This window comes from Chrysochloris asiatica, unplaced genomic scaffold, assembly GCF_000296735.1.
Source record: "Chrysochloris asiatica unplaced genomic scaffold, ChrAsi1.0 scaffold00090, whole genome shotgun sequence".
Classification (NCBI taxonomy): Eukaryota; Metazoa; Chordata; class Mammalia; order Afrosoricida; family Chrysochloridae; genus Chrysochloris; species Chrysochloris asiatica.
In genome coordinates, this window is record NW_006408608.1 from 10,067,533 (window position 1) to 10,083,238 (window position 15,706).

Genomic DNA, 15,706 nt, shown 5'->3' on the forward strand with positions numbered 1-15,706 from the left:
AAACCTGCTGAGAGCGCCTGTTTAATTGAAAATGCCATCTGTAATTTAAATGTCAGAATTGGGATAGTTATTACAGCTGCCTTGAAGACTGGGGCTCATTTCACAGTTTCAAAACAGACTGGAAAAAAAAAAAGCAGCAAATGGACCATGGCCTGCGGTGTTGTGGAGCGATTAATAACTTCTCTGGGCCTGCTCGGCTTCCGCTGCTCTGCAGCCCACAGAGGGTTTCTGACTGGGAGCTAGGAGGACCATGCTTGGGCTCAGCCCCCTGCCCTGCCCTGTCCCCTCCCCACCGCTGCTTCAGTCTCCACCCCATTGAAGGGCAAGCTTTCAGAGCGCAAGTCTTTTCTGATCTCCAGCTTAAAACGCATCTGTTTCTTCAGCACTCCTAATCTCTCAGGTTGGAAGGCTTGGTTTTGCCCACCTCTCCAGCTTCAGCACCTGCTGCTACCTGCTGAACAGCCTGCGTACCCCAGGATCTTTGCACAGGCTGAGCCTACTGCCTGGAGAGCCATTCCTTTTCTCCAGTGTTGGATATCTAAATAGCAAGGTAAGCCCAAGCTTACTTATGCTTGCTTACTAATCTGTAATGAACAATTTTGCCATTTTTCACCACATCAAAGAATCTGCATCTAGATACGCTTGCATCTGTCTCTATCCTAACCCCACAGCATCTTCCTACAGAATCTAAGTCTCTTTTCAAATTTTTAATCGCTGACAAGGATCCCTGGTGTTAGGATAAGCTGTAGGATACTTGTGGATGACTAGCCACAAGGTTGACAGTTCAAATCTACCAGCTACTCTGTAGGAGAAAGATGGTCACTTTGAGTCTGTGCTCTGCCTGTGATCCCCAGTTGCACAAAAAGCAATGGGTACAGTCAGACAACCTGGATTGGTGTCTTAACTCTATTACTTACAGCCATGAGACCTTGTGCAGGTCATTTCCACTCTTGGACACTCAGTGTCTCCATCTCGGAAATGGGGTAGCATGTTGAGGATTAAATTAGACCCTGGAGTTATATTGCTTAGTAGAGACTCACTGTTATTGTATTGCTTAGTAGAGACACATTGTTATTGTTAAGAGCGTTGGAGTCAGTTCTGACTCATAGCGACCCAGTATAGGGTTTCAGAGGAGCAGCTGGTGGGGTTGAACTGCCAACTTTGTGGCTTGCAGTCCAGTGTGATCCTACAGCACCATACCAGGAGTCCAGTAGAGACACATAGCAAGCACTTAATATATGATAGCTGTAAGACTCATTCAGAGTTCTGGTGTGGTACTATACTGCTAACCGCAGGTCAGCAATTCAAACCCACCACCACTCCTTGGAACTCCTATACAAGGTCACTATGAGTTGGAACGACTCGATGGCACTTAACAACAACAAGATTCATTCATTCATAATTTCCTTTTTGGTTCATGTCCAGGGAAAGAGACTGTACCTGCTCCGTGTTCCTGGGCTCTTAATTCCCAGTTTTGGGGCATTTAAAACTGCTTAGTGGAAAGAGAGTCTCCAAGAATCAAGTTTTGTTCTTGGCTCATTATATTCTCAGTGTGGCTCCAGTCTCCTAGCTCCCTCAGGTCCACACCCCTGAGCTCATGTTCTGTCTGCCCTCTGCCCTGCTCCATCCCAGGGCCTCCTCATCTCTCAGGATGTCATGTGGCCATTTATTCCCTCAACAGAGGGGAAAACAGAGAAACTCACTCATAATTAGATGGGTTTCTGTTTCCCCAGGTCTTCCCTTCTTGCATGTTCTCAACTTGTTAGAGGAAATCATATCGACATTGGTATTGATTTGCATAATTCAGATACAATTAGGAGAAAGATTTGCAGAGTGGCAGGCAGAGGGACCAGTGTTGCTGTATCCTGTTGACCTTGGGGAGAGTTTGGAACTGAACCTTCAATGCTTGCCAAAGTCATGAATTTTCTTCTCTACAAAGAGGGCAGAGGTAGTTCAAGGTCGAATTCTCACCTTCTATGTAGGAGACCCAGGTTTGATTCAAGCCAGGGCACCTTGTGCACAGCCACCTGTCTGTTAGTGGTACTTGAGTGTTGCTATGATGTTGAACAGGTTTCAGCAGAGTTTCCAGACTAAAAGTAACTAGGAAGAAAGGCCTGGTGATCTACTTCTGAAAATCAGCCAATGATCATAACTGATCAAGCGGACCAGGCAATGTTTCATTATGTTATGCATGGGGTTACCATGAGTCAGGGACTGACTTAATGGTAGCTAACCACCACCACTGCTCTCTAACACCCTATGGTCACTTGTTTCCAGACCTTTACATCTTCATGCACTTTTAAGGCAACAGGAAAGCCATCTTGCCTTCAAGGTATCTCCTTGCCTGCCCTGTTGTTGTTAGGTGCCGTTGAGGAGTTGGTACCGACTGACAGTGACCATATGCATAACAGAACAAAAGCACTGTCCGGTGCTGTGCCCATGCCTGCCCTAGGACCTCGAATTCTGAGCATTCAGGCTATCCCATGGGGACCTACTGGGGATGTAGAACGATATGCTTTCCAGGAGGTCACCTGATACAGGGATGAATGCTATGATATCCACCTTCTGGAGGGGGGAGAGGACCTCTGTAAAGTGTCACCCCAACCTAGTGTGGTCACGTCCCAGTTCTCACCAGACTGGGAGAACCCCCACCCCACCTTCAGTGCTATTACTTTTCTTTCTGGAACAGAACTAGCTCAGAGCTAGGACAGAAGCACAATTCAAAACAGGTATCATATGGTCTTCTATCCTTTTCAGACTCTTCCCTTGGGCCCCAAATCCTTGACCCAAATGCATCCTCCCAGACTGGGGCATGTGGGAACTGAATTCACCACTAGCAAGGATAAAAGGTCACATTCATTTTGCCAGCGTTAACGCCTAATTCCTTACTATTTGCCTGGCACATAATAGCCCCTCAATAAGTGTTTGTTGAACGAATAGATGAATAAATGAAGGCATGAAGAAATGGTTATGGAGTAGGACAGTCGTGGGCGTGCATTTGTCATCGGTTTCCCTGCTGCCTTGTTAGGTTTCTAATCTTTCCAAGGACACACCACCGTTTTTATCACGGCAGCAGCGTAATTCACTGGTCACACTCATTTCTAGTCTCTTGCTTCAAGCACGGTTTTGCTTTCCTTCCTTTTCGCCTACTGTCAAAATGTTCAATAAATGTTTACTTAATGAACGAATGAAGGAATCACAGTGTCCTCTCCAGATGAAGGGTCGCTGCCTTCTCCCTCTCTCAGCATCCCTGCACATGAACATGTCCACACACACACCTGAACAGCCAGAGGCACTGACCACCACCAAGTCTTCCTCGGGAAAGTGACCACACTGGAGTGCTTCCCAGTCAGGTGAGAACTCGGAGGTGACTACACTGGGAGGTGGGGTGGGGTGGGGGCCCTCCTGATTAGGTGAGAACTGGAAGGTAAGCACACTGACATTGGGGTGCGATTCTTCCAGTCTGGTGAGAAGTGGGAGGTGACCACACTGGGGGTGGGGGTCCTCCTAGTCTGGTGAGAACTGGATGTAACCACACTGAGGGTGGGGGTTCTCCCAATATGGTGAGTATCGTGGGAAGCAGACAGGCAGTAGGCAGGAATGTCCCTGCACACCTACCCTGCCCTCCCTGACTCGTCCCTCCTACGCAGAGTGCCCAACACTAGCAGCCACATGCAATTTCTCCCAGGAGCAATCTCCAGGCCACTGATTTACTCGTTAGCTGTCACTACAGGCCCTGAATAATAAGGCCTCTTCCTGCGGAAAGGATATTAGAGGCTGAGGTGGGAAGGGCTAGGGCAGGGGGATATTTATTTCCTGGGCTTTTGCTGCAGTGAATCACAGGGCTGTCTCTAGCCTGCTCACCCGCAGTACCACAGGTCCCAACACACTGTCCTAGTGTCCCCGGGGGGCTGCGCATGGTGATCAATGCCAGAACCTGGCCCATGATTCAGACTTCTTGTCAGGTGTGTGCGCGGACATATTTGTGTGCAGGGATGCTGAGAAAGGGAGAAGGGAGTGACCCTTCATCAATCTGGAGAGAACACTGATTTGTTCATTCATTAAATAAACATTTATTGAACATCTTTGCTTTCCTGTTGTGCATTGGGCTAGGTGCTAGGTATACGGTGGATGGAAGGGTGATGGGGAACCAACCTAACCTGGACCCTGTCCTTGTCCCTGAGTGGTTCAAGGAGTTAATACCCTCAACTGCTATTCTAAAAGTTAATGGTTCAAACCCACTCAATGGTGCAATGGAAAAAAAGGTCTGATGGTCTGCTTTCATCAAGATTACAGCTAAGAAAGCCCTACGGGGCAGTTCTATAATACAGACTTAATGGCAGCTGGTTGGTTACCAACCACTAAGCAAGACTCTGTTCTGACTCAGGATGGGTATTGATTCTTATCTCTCTGTCCTAAAGTCCTGGGGGCACTCGGCAGTTCAAGCCACCAGCCACTCCTTGGGAGAAAGATGAGGCTGTTGACTTCATAAAGATTTATATCTCAGAAACTCTGTGTACCTCCACTGGTCTGTCAGTTTGTCCCACCGTGGTGGCTTGCGTGTTACCCTGATGCTGGAAGCTATTACACTGATATTTTGAATGCTGGTAGGGTCACCCCATGGTGGATATGTGTCAGTTGATCTTCCAGACTAAGACAGACTTGGAAGAAGGAGAGGCAGATAACTTTTGAATGTTTAGCCACTGGAAACCTTATGAATAGCAGTGAAACACTGTCAGCACCAGAATATTGAATACTGAAACACGATGAAGAGCACCAGAATATTGTCAGATATAGTGCTGAAGATGAGCCCCTCAGGTTGGAAGACACTAAAAATACAACTGGAGAAGAGCTGCCTCCTCAAAGTAGTGTTGGCCGTGATGATACAAATGGGTAAAGCCTCCAGGACCTTCATTTGCTGACGGGGCATAATTCAAAATGAGGAGAAACAGCTGTAAACACCCACTAAAATCAGGATATATATGTATGAATCTAGGAAATTTGTTATTATTGTTTGTTATTGTTAAGTGCTGTCGAGTTGATTCCGACCCATAGCGACCCTGTTTAGGGTTTCCAAGGAGCAGCTGGTGAGCTTGAATCACTGGCCTCGCAGTTCAAAGACTTTTCAGTCTGATGCATTAGGCCACAGTGCACACCAGGGAAAATGGAAATTGTCAAAAATGAAATAGAATGTATAAACATTGATATTCTCTAGGCATTAGCTGAAATGAACTGGTAGTGGCCATTTTGAATCTGGCAATCGCATGGTTTATACTGGAAATGACAAACTAAAGAGGAATAGCATTGCATTCATCATCAAAAAGAACTTTTCAAGATCTATCTTAAAGTATAACATTCTCTGTAATAAGATAATATCCATACGCCTGTGGTGGCTTGCATGTTGCCCTGATGTTAGGAGCTATAACAAGGAAAACCAATTAATACCATTATTATTCAAATTTATGCATCAACCACTAAATCCAGTGATGATGAAACTGAAGAATTCTACCAACATCTTCAGTCTGAAATTGATCAAACATGCAATCAAGATGTATTGATAGTTACTAGTGATTAGAATGCAAAGCTTGGAAAAAAAGAGGAAGGATCAGTAGTTGGAAAGTATGGCTTTGGTGATAGAAACAGTGTTGGCGATCCCATGATAGAATTTTGCAAGACCAATGACCTCTTCCTTGTAAATACCTTTTAAAAACAACTTAAAAGACATGGACTTCACCTGCTTGAATACACAGAAATCAAATTGCCTATATCTGTGTAAAGAGATAGTGGAAAAGCTCCACAGCATCAGCCAAAACAAGGCTAGTGGAAGACTATGGAACAGACCATCAATTACTCATATGCAAGTTTAGGCTGAAGCTAACAAGTCCATGATGCCTAAAATATGGCCTTGAACATATTATCCCACCTGAGTTTAGAGATCATCTAAGGAACAGATTTGATGTAATAGACATTAATGACCCAAAACCAGAAGAGTTGTCGGATGACATCAAGAACATCATACGGGAAGAAAGCAAAAGGTCATTAAGAAGACAAGAAACAAACAAACAAAAAAGATCAAAATAGATGTCAAAAGAGATTCTGAAACTTGCTCTCTAGCATAGAAATGCCAAAGCAAATGAAAGAAATGAGGAAGTAAAAGAGCTGAACAGAAATTTTCAAAGAGCATCTCAAGAAGACAAAGTCAAATATTACAGTGAAATGTGCAAAGATCTGGGGTTAGAAAACCACAAGAAAAGAGCACACTCAGCGTTTCTCAGTGGGAGCCTCCTTTATTAAGGGAGAAACTAGGAAGAACAAAATGAATGCCCATGAGGAGTGTCACGGATTGAATTAAGACCCCTCCTCCCCCCCAAATATGTGTTGGAGTCCTGGTGTGGCACTGTAGGATAAGCACTAGACTGCTAAATGCAGTGTCAGCAGTTCAGACCCATCAGCTGCTCCTTGGAAACCCTAAACAGGACCCTTATGAGTCAGAATGGACAGGACAACACTTAACAACAACAACAAAAATGTGTTATAAGTTCTAACTTCTATGTCTGAGTCCCATTTGGGAATGGGTTGTCTTTGTTATGTTAATGAGGCATAATTAGTGTTGTTGTTGTTAGGTGCCATTGAGTTGGTGCCCACTCATAATGACCCTATGCACAGCAGAATGAAACACTGTCCGGTTCTACACCAACCTCACAATCATGGTTACATTTGAGGCCATTACTGATGCCACTGTGCTAATCCATCTCATTGGGGTCTTCCTCTTTTTCTTTGACCCTTCAGTTTACCAAACTTCTCCAAGGAATGACAATATGTTTGAAGTATGAGAGACGAAGTCTGGCCATCATGGCTTCCAGGGAGCATTCTGGTTGTACTTCTTCCAACACGAATTGGTTTGCTCTTTTGGCAGTTCATGGTACTTCTAATGTTTTCCTTCAACACCATAACTCAAATGCATCAATTAGTGTAGGGTGCGCCAATCTCTCTCTCTCTTTTTTAAAAAAATGTTTTATTGTGAATTATGTGATAGTTTACATGGGAGAACATTAGCTTTACATTCATCCTATTGTATATCGTTTCATTGCCATGGTTATGATCCCCTCCATGCATCATCAATCAACCAAAGGGTATACACTAGAAGCCTGCCCCCTGGTCATCAGCACAAAGCCCCGCTCCCTCTCTGGGTCTAGAGTTCCTAGCCGCTCCATCTCTCCACATTGTCATCTCTGCCTCCATCTCTGGCGTCCCTGTTTCTCTGGGTAGGGTCCTGCACTCCAGTCTCTCTCTCTCTTTTTTTTTTTTTTTGGCTGGATAGTGTACTTTATTGATGGTACATGACAAGACTGGGCTCTCTAAAGCCCCTCCCCTTCTCCAGGGGGTCTGGATGGAAACAGGATGGGAGTTTCTCAGTGTGTAGGGGGATTACAGTTGGGTAAGGACTCCCAGAAGCTGAGGGCCTCTCTCTTCTTCTAGTGCTGTTGCTGGGGCTGGTGGTCCAGGGGGCTCTTATTCTTTGGAGGCCATGTGGACCATAAGATCCACCACCCTGTTGCTGTAGCCGAATTCATTGTCATACTAGGAAATAAGTTTGACAAAGTGGTCGTTGAGGGCAATGCCAGCCCCAGCATCAAAGGTAGAAGAGTGGGTGTCACTGTTAAAGGACACCTGGTCTTCAGTGTAACCCAGGATGCCTTTTAGGGGTCCATCTGATGCCTGGGCTTCACTACCTTCTTGATGTCATCATATTTGGAAGCTTCTCCAGGCGGCAGGTCAGGTCCACAACAGACACATTAGGAGTGGGGACAAGGAAGGCCATGCCAGTGAGTTTCCCATTCAGTTCAGGGATGACCTTGCCCACAGCCTTGGCAGCACCAGTAGATACAGGGATGATGTTCTGGAGCCCTACAGCCATCATGCCACAGTTTCCCAGAGGGGCCATTCACAGTCTCCTAGGTGGCAGTGATGGCATGGACTATGGTCATGAGTCCCTCCACGATGCCAAAATTGTCATGGATGACCTTGGCCAGGGGGTCCAAACAGTTGGTGGTGCAGGAGGCATTGCTGACAATCTTGAGCGAGTTGTCATACTTCTCATGGTTCATGCCCATTCACAAACATGGGGCATCAGCAGAAGGGGCAGAGATGATTACCCTTTTGATACCACCCTTCAAGTGAGCCCCAGCCTTTTCCAAGGTTGTGAAGACATCGGTGGACTCTACAACATATTCAGCACCAGCATCACCCCACTTGATGTTGGTGGGATCTCGCTCCTGGAAGATAGAGATGGGCTTCCCATTGATGATAAGTTTCCCATTCTCAGCCTTGACAGTGCCATTGAACTTGCCATGGGTGGAATCATACTGGAACATATATACCATGTAGTTGAGGCCAATGAAGGGGTCGTTGATGGCAACAACCTCTACTTTGCCAGAGTTAAAATCAGCCCTGGGGACCAGGCACCCAATACGGCCAAATCCGTTGACTCCGACCTTCACCATCTTGTCTCAGGGATGCAGCTGGTACTGCAAGAGAAGCTGCGGCTGCCTGTCGAACAGGGAGGAGCAGAGAGCCACTCCAATCTCTTTTGAGAATGAAAAGATTAGACAAATAAGGGAGTGAGCAAAGATGGGGGAAGATTGATGCTGAGACACATGGAAGATGTCTAAGGATCCAGGAGGCAGTAGCTGAAGAGACAAAGACCTTCTTCCAGAGCTGACAGAGAGAGAAAGCCTTCCCTTAGAGCCGGACTTGTAGCCTTTTAAATTATGAGAGAATTCAGTTCTGTTTGACAAAGCCATCCACTGTGGTATTCAGCAGCACTGGAGAATTAAGACGAGAAGTAAGGAGCCCCTTACTTCTTACAGGTTGTTTCAGGAATTAGATGTGGTTCTCTGCCTCCTCCCCACCTTTGCCTTCCTTGCTCAGGTTAACGACAGCATTAAGACTTCGCTGCTAATTGAGGTCTCACTCAAGGTTAATGGGCACCTTTATTGGTGTGAGTGATCGCTTTTGCTGGGCTCTGAGGACAAAGCAGGAATCTGGTCAGAGGCTTGCACTAAGGCCTCTCCTCAGAGAAAAACACAGACATGACCTCTAGAGTATGCTTTTTGTTGGCCATATTTCCCCCCTTTATCTTTTAATCTCATCTCAAATGTCATCTCCTTAGAGAGAGGCCTGAGCCATTCTATCTACTTTTATAGGAAGGGGCTTCAAAAAGTTCATGGAAAAATTCCATTATCTCTTAATTCCATTTTTCCATGAACTTTTGGAAGCCTTCTTGTAGTAGGCTTCTCTGCCCCTATAATGTTCTCTTTTAGTGTATTTTCCGTTCAATTCTTATTTTCTTTCCCTAGAATGCAATGGCCTTACTGATACTTCATATTTGTCATCCCTTCATTGTAGCCTCTTGATCCCTGATCTGTGGGAGGCTTTATTCCCATTTGTTTTCTTTCTTTAATGGTCCCTGTTGTTGTTAAGTGCTGTCCAGTTAGTTTTGACTCATAGTGATCCTGTATAGGGTTCTGAGGAGCAGCTGATGTGTTTGAACTGAGAACCTTGTGGTTTGCAGCCCAGTGCTTATCCTACAGCGCCACACTAGTTTTCACTCATCTACCAACCTAAAGGTTGACAGTTTGAAGCCACTCAGCAGTGCTGCAGAAGAAAGATCTACTTCCCTAAAGATTACAGCCAAGAAAACCGTATGGAAAAGCTCTGCTTTGTAACCCATGTGGCCATCCGGAGTCAGAATCAACTCAATGACAATGGATTTGGCTTTTGTTTTGCTCTCTTTTCTTAACTCAGCTACATTTCAAAATGCTAGGATGAGGCCATGGAGGGTCAGTATTTGCCTGTTGAGTTGGTGTCAGGGTCCTGACTTTGTATCCTACTTTTGGCGCTTATGAGCTATGAGACCATGCAGAAGGGGACAGCAATGACAGCCTGGACCAGAAGCTGTAGGAATAGATGGAGCCCCCTCTCCCCTGACCCCTACCTAGCAATCTGTAACGTCATTCTCCAAGGGATAATTTTTATAGATACTCTAATGTCTTCCCTGCTTTAAGGGAAAAAGAGGTCTACTTTTGAAATTATAAAAATCATGCTTTTATGGGTGAAAATTTGGAAAATGCAAAGCCATATGAAGACAGAAATAAAAGCTCTCTTTGAGATGAAGAGCCAGCTGGAGTTTACCCCTTTCCTTTCCTGAATTTGTCCTACCCACCAAAGCCCAGGGCCCTGCCTCTTCCCATAATTATAAGTAACATTAAAACTGGCTCCTAGACCAAGTTATTACATCCAAAAATAATAGTCTCTGTTACTACAAGAAACTAATTAACAGCATGCAATGAGGGGGAAACATTCAATTAATTAGTGGCTTAATAAGCACTAGTAATGACTCTAGGCTTGACTTGGGAGTTGGGGTAGCAGTGCTGGAGACCCCCAGAGGGTTGGGGCCAGGAGGCTTAAGAGGTAGGGGTGAGCATAGGGCTTGGGAATGGGCCGAGGTCCTAAAGGAGCCTTAGAGCTGAGAGGGTGTTGCTCAAGAGGAAAGGAGTCCTAGCAAATGATTAATGTGCTCAGCTGCTAACTGAAATGCTTGTCGTTTGCGTCCACCCAGGGGATTCTCTGAAGAAAAGCTTGATGATCTCCTTTAGAAAACTCAGCCTTCAAGAACCCTGTAGAGCATGCATAGGAGTACCATGAGGTGGAATCAACTTAACAGCAACTGGCTTTTGAGTTTAAGAGGAAAGAACTGGTTTCTGCTTCTGCCGGGTTTTTGCTCTGCTTCCTGGGCTGAGACACTCCATCTTATTGTCCCAATGTGGCAGCTGCTGGGGACATGCGGAAAGGCATATCTTCCTCTATCCTGAGTGAGGGGAAGGGAGGTGGGCATACAGGATTCCTCTTGTCTCTCATAGGCCCTTCTCCTGGAGCCCTTGCCCACTTACTTCCTCTTCCAGCTCTCCCCTCTCTCTTCCAGAAGTCACTCTTCGCCTGGTCTCTTCCCCAAGCCCCACCTTCAACCTGTTCCTAAGTCATATGGCTGCTAACTGCTAAGTGCTTCTCCCTGCTTTCCCTGCTGGGCCCTCTCCCACATCACTTCCTAAGTGGGGCTAAGAGTAAGGGTGGCATTTCAAAATCACCAGCTGCTCCTCGGCAGAAAGATGAGGCTGTCTGCTTCCATACAGATTTACAGTCTTGGAAACCCTACTTGGCCAACTGATTGGAAGACATTCATATTTGTGACCCACTGGAGTGTGCAAATCAGTGAACAATATCATTAAATCACATGCTAGTAAAATCACTTCTGAAGCTGTCTGTTTGAAATACTTGAATGAGGCAATGGTGGTCGAATTCTTGCCTTCCAGACACGAGACCGTTGTTCAATTCCCAGCCAACGTCAGTATGGTGGCCTCTGTGGGCAGTGGCAATTGTGATGCTCAACAGGTTTCAGTGGAGCTTCCAGACTAAGATGCACTAGGAAGAAAGGCCTGGTGATCTACTTCTCAACATCAGACAGTGAAAACCCTGTGGGCCAAAATGGTCCCATCCTGTTTGGTATGAAGTCACCATATAAGGCTGGGGTCTACTTGAGGGTGTTTAACAACAAATATCTTTCAAGGCTCTCAGAGAGTCCTTCGTTTTTTAAAATTGTTGGTAGATTTTGCAAATGTAGGTCATTTGAACCACAATCCTTCAGAGCATTGTCTCTTTCCACTAGAACTTGGTAGTAGAGTGGTCATGGGCAGTTTTAGAATCCATCAAAGACTAAGATGAGTTGGGGATTCATTTGGTGTGAGTTCAGTGTGAGAAACAAGTCTAGTGAAGGAACCCGCCCCTACGTACACACTGGACTGACTAACTGAGATCATCTGAAGATGCAGGGCCAATTGTCATGTTTTGATGAGAGCATGTCTTGTGGTGCTTACCCAGAAGGCTAGGGGTGTCTGGAGTGAGAAGCTAATTGTTGAGCGCTGTCAAGTCGATTCTGACTCATAGCAACCCAGTATAGGACTTCTGGGAACAGCTGGTAGTTTTGAACTGCTGACTTACTTTGCAGTGACCAGTCTAGTGCTTATCCTACAGTGTCACACCAGGGAATGAGAAGCTAGTCAGAGGGAAAAATGTCTCCAACCATCAGATGGAAGATTTTTAAGTGGGGGATTTGGTTCTCATGGTGGTGGTGGTGATGTGCCGTGGAGTTGGTTCCAACTCATAGCGACCCTGCATCGGGGTTTCAAGGCTGTAAATCTTTACGGGAGCAGAAAGGCTCATCTTTCTCTTGGGGAATGACTGATAGTTTTGAACAGCTGACTTAGAGGTTCACAGCCCGACTCGTAACCACTACGCTACCAGAGCTCCTTGTCTCATGGAGCCTCATCCAAATAGGAATTCTGCCTGGACCATACTTGTTATAGATTGAATTGTTTTCCCCCCAAATTACTATAATCCTAAACCCTTACACCTGTGGATATAATCTCATTTGTGAATAGGACCTTCCTTGTGATGTCCGCAGACAATGTCAGCACGGGGTGTGTTATAAACGATTCACTTTTGGGAAAATTAGGCACAGAGAAGAAAGTACCATGTGGAGATCAAAGAAGGATTACAAAAAGGCTGGGACAAGGATTTTCCCCAGAGGGGACACAGAACTTTCCTCTAGAGCTGATGCCCTAAATTCAGACTGCCAACCTTCTAAACTGGGAATAAAGTTTTCTTTGTGGTGTTTTGGTTATAACAGCACTAGATAAAGTAAGACAATACTTGAGAATGCATCATATACAAGTATTGTTGGTGTGGTTGTTATGTGCCATCGAGTCAGTCCCAACCCATAGCGACACTTTATAGGGTTCCCGGGGCGCGACTGGTGGGTTTGAACCGCCGAGTTTGTGGTTTATAGTCCAGTGCTTATCCTATAGTGCCACACCAGGATTGTTGTTGTTGTTAAGCACCATCAAGTCAGTTCCAATCCATAGCAACCCTTGATAGGGTTTCTGAGGAGTGGCTGGTGAACTTGAACTGCCCACCTTGTGGTTCAAACTGACCTTGCAGCCACAGTGCCACACCAGGACTCCAGGATTCCAACCTTGGAAATCCTATGGGGGCAGATCTCATCATTTTATTTTCTAGGGAGCATTCTGGCAGTACCTCTTCCAAGACAGATTTGTTCATTGTTCTGGCAGTCCATGGTAATTTCAATATTATTAGCCAGCACCATAATTCAAATGCATGAATTCTTCTATAGTCTTTCTTATTCACTGACCATCTTTCACATGCATATTAGGCTATTGAAAATACCATGGTTTGGGTCAGGTGCACTGTAATCCTTAAACTGACATCTTTGCTTTTCAACATTTTAAAGAGGTCTTGTGCAACAGATTTCCCTAATACAATAGGTCCTTTGATTTCTTGACTGCTGCTTCCATGAGTATTGATTGTGGATCCAAGTAACATAAAATCCTTGAACACTGTAATTTTCTCCATTTATTATGATGTTGTTTATTGGTCCATGTGTGAGGATTATTGTTTTTGTTTCACATTGAGGTATAATCTATGGATGGCTGTATCCTTTGACCTTCATCAGCAAATACATCAAGTCCTCTTTGTTTTCAGCAAGCAAGGTTAAGTCATCTTCATATTGCAGATTCTTCCAATCCTGATTCTACATTCTTCTTTATCTAGTCTAATTTTTCAGATTATATGCCCAGTGTACAGATTGAATTAGTATAGTCAAAGGATACAAACTGGACACACACCTTTCCTGACTTTAAACCATTCAGTATCCCCTTATTCTGTTCGAATGACTACCACTTGCTCTATATACAGGTTCTGCATGAATGCAGTTAAGTGTTCTAACATTCCCATTCTTTGCAGTGTTACCATAGTTTGTTATGGTCCACACAACTGGATGTCTTTGCATAGTCAATAAAACATAAGTAATCCTCTTTCTGGTATTCTCTGCTTTCATCCAAGATTCATCTGACGTCAGCAATGATATCCCTCATGCCACATTGTATTCTGAGTCTGGTTTGAATATCTGTCAGCTCCTTGTTGATGTACTGCTACAACTGTTTTTAAAATGATTTTCAGCAAAATTATACTTGCGTGTGAGATTAATGATATTTTCCCATAATTTCCACATTCTGCAAAGTCACTTTTTTGTGGGGAGACACAAATATGAATCTCTTCTAATCGGTTGGCCAGGTAGCTGTCTTCCAAATTTCTTGGCATTGATAGTGCATGCTTCCAGGGTTGCAATAGCTTATTGAAATATTTCCATTTGTAGTATGCTATTCCTGGAGGCTTGTTTTTTACCGGTGCCCCCAATGCAGCTTGGACTTCTTCCTTCAATATCACTGGTTCTTGATCACATGCTGCCTCTTGAAATGGTTGGATTTCAACCACTTCTATTCGCCATAGTGACTCAGTGTATTCTAATAATTTTCTTTTGATGCCTCTTGAATCACTCAATATTTCCCCAATTGTTGTTGTTATCAAGTGCCCTCAAGTCAGTTCTGATTCATAGTGACCCTTTATAGGGTTTCTGAGGAGCAGATTTGAACCACTGACCTTGCAGTTAGCAGTTCAGTGCTTATCCTACAGCATCACATCAGGGCTCAATCTTTAGTTACTCACAAAAGTCTTCTCTCACCTTACACCCCCACTTCACCTCACTTGACCAGGTTTCCTGGGCCTCACCTTTGTGACATTTCTACAATTACAATGAGGTTATTTGTGAAATTGCCTGGGTGGTGCAAATGGCTAATGAACTTGGCTACTCACCCAAAAGGTTGGTGGGTTAAGTCCACCCAAAGGGGCCACAGAAAAAAGGCCTGGTGATCTACTTCTGAGAAAACAGTCCTTGAAAGCACCAAAGAGCTCAGTTGGCACATGGGGTTGTCATGAGTCCGTTGCCTAAACGGCAACTGGTTACATCTGTCTCCCCCATTGGCATGTCAACTCCAGGACCTGTGTGCCTTGCTCACTACTGTAACACCCCAGTGCATAGCGGGAGCTCAAGAAATACATCAGGATGGGAGGCTGAATGAAAGTGTTGGTAGAAGGTGTTCTCAGTTAGATGTGGAATGAATGTTCCTGAACTCAGATACCTGCCCAAGGTCATGCTGTGGACTTTTCCACCCACACCACATACTTGAGGCAACAGGTTTAATGGGTGCCCATGTGGGTGGCAAAGATGTTCTGGTACTTCAGTGCTAACTGAAGGTTGTTAGTTTGAATTTACCAGCCTTCTGCAGAGAAAGATGTGGCAGTTGGCTTCCATGGAGATGACAGCCTTGGAAAGTCTCTGGGGGCATTTCTACCCTGTCCTCTAGAGTTGTGGGTGTGTGGATGGCAGAGGTGTGTCCTCGGCCGGAATTGGTAAAGTGCTCTGTTGGATTGGACTGTGAAGGTAATGAGAACCAGCGTTGGTTCTGGAGCACCCCTGCCTGTCACCTGCCCTTGGGGTCCCTGACCTGAACTGAGTCAGCCGGGCTGGCAGCTAGGCCAGTGTCTCCTCTGCCTGCTGTGTGCTGTCTGCTAGCCATTCCGACAGGTCTTCCCCTCGACCCTGGAAGCTAGAATCCCACGGCCCCTCCATTATGCTGATCAAAGCCCGCCACTGCGGGCCAGCATTTCTAGAGGGAGGCTGATAAGGCGTTTATTGAATTTAGATTTTAATTTATGGCAATTCTAATCCCAT

At 45.2% G+C, this 15,706-nt stretch overlaps 1 pseudogene; it reads right to left on the reverse strand.

Annotated features, from left to right (window-relative positions):
* Window positions 1-7,512: 7,512 nt before the first annotated feature.
* Window positions 7,513-8,504, reverse strand: LOC102833291 (annotated as a pseudogene).
* Window positions 8,505-15,706: the final 7,202 nt, after the last annotated feature.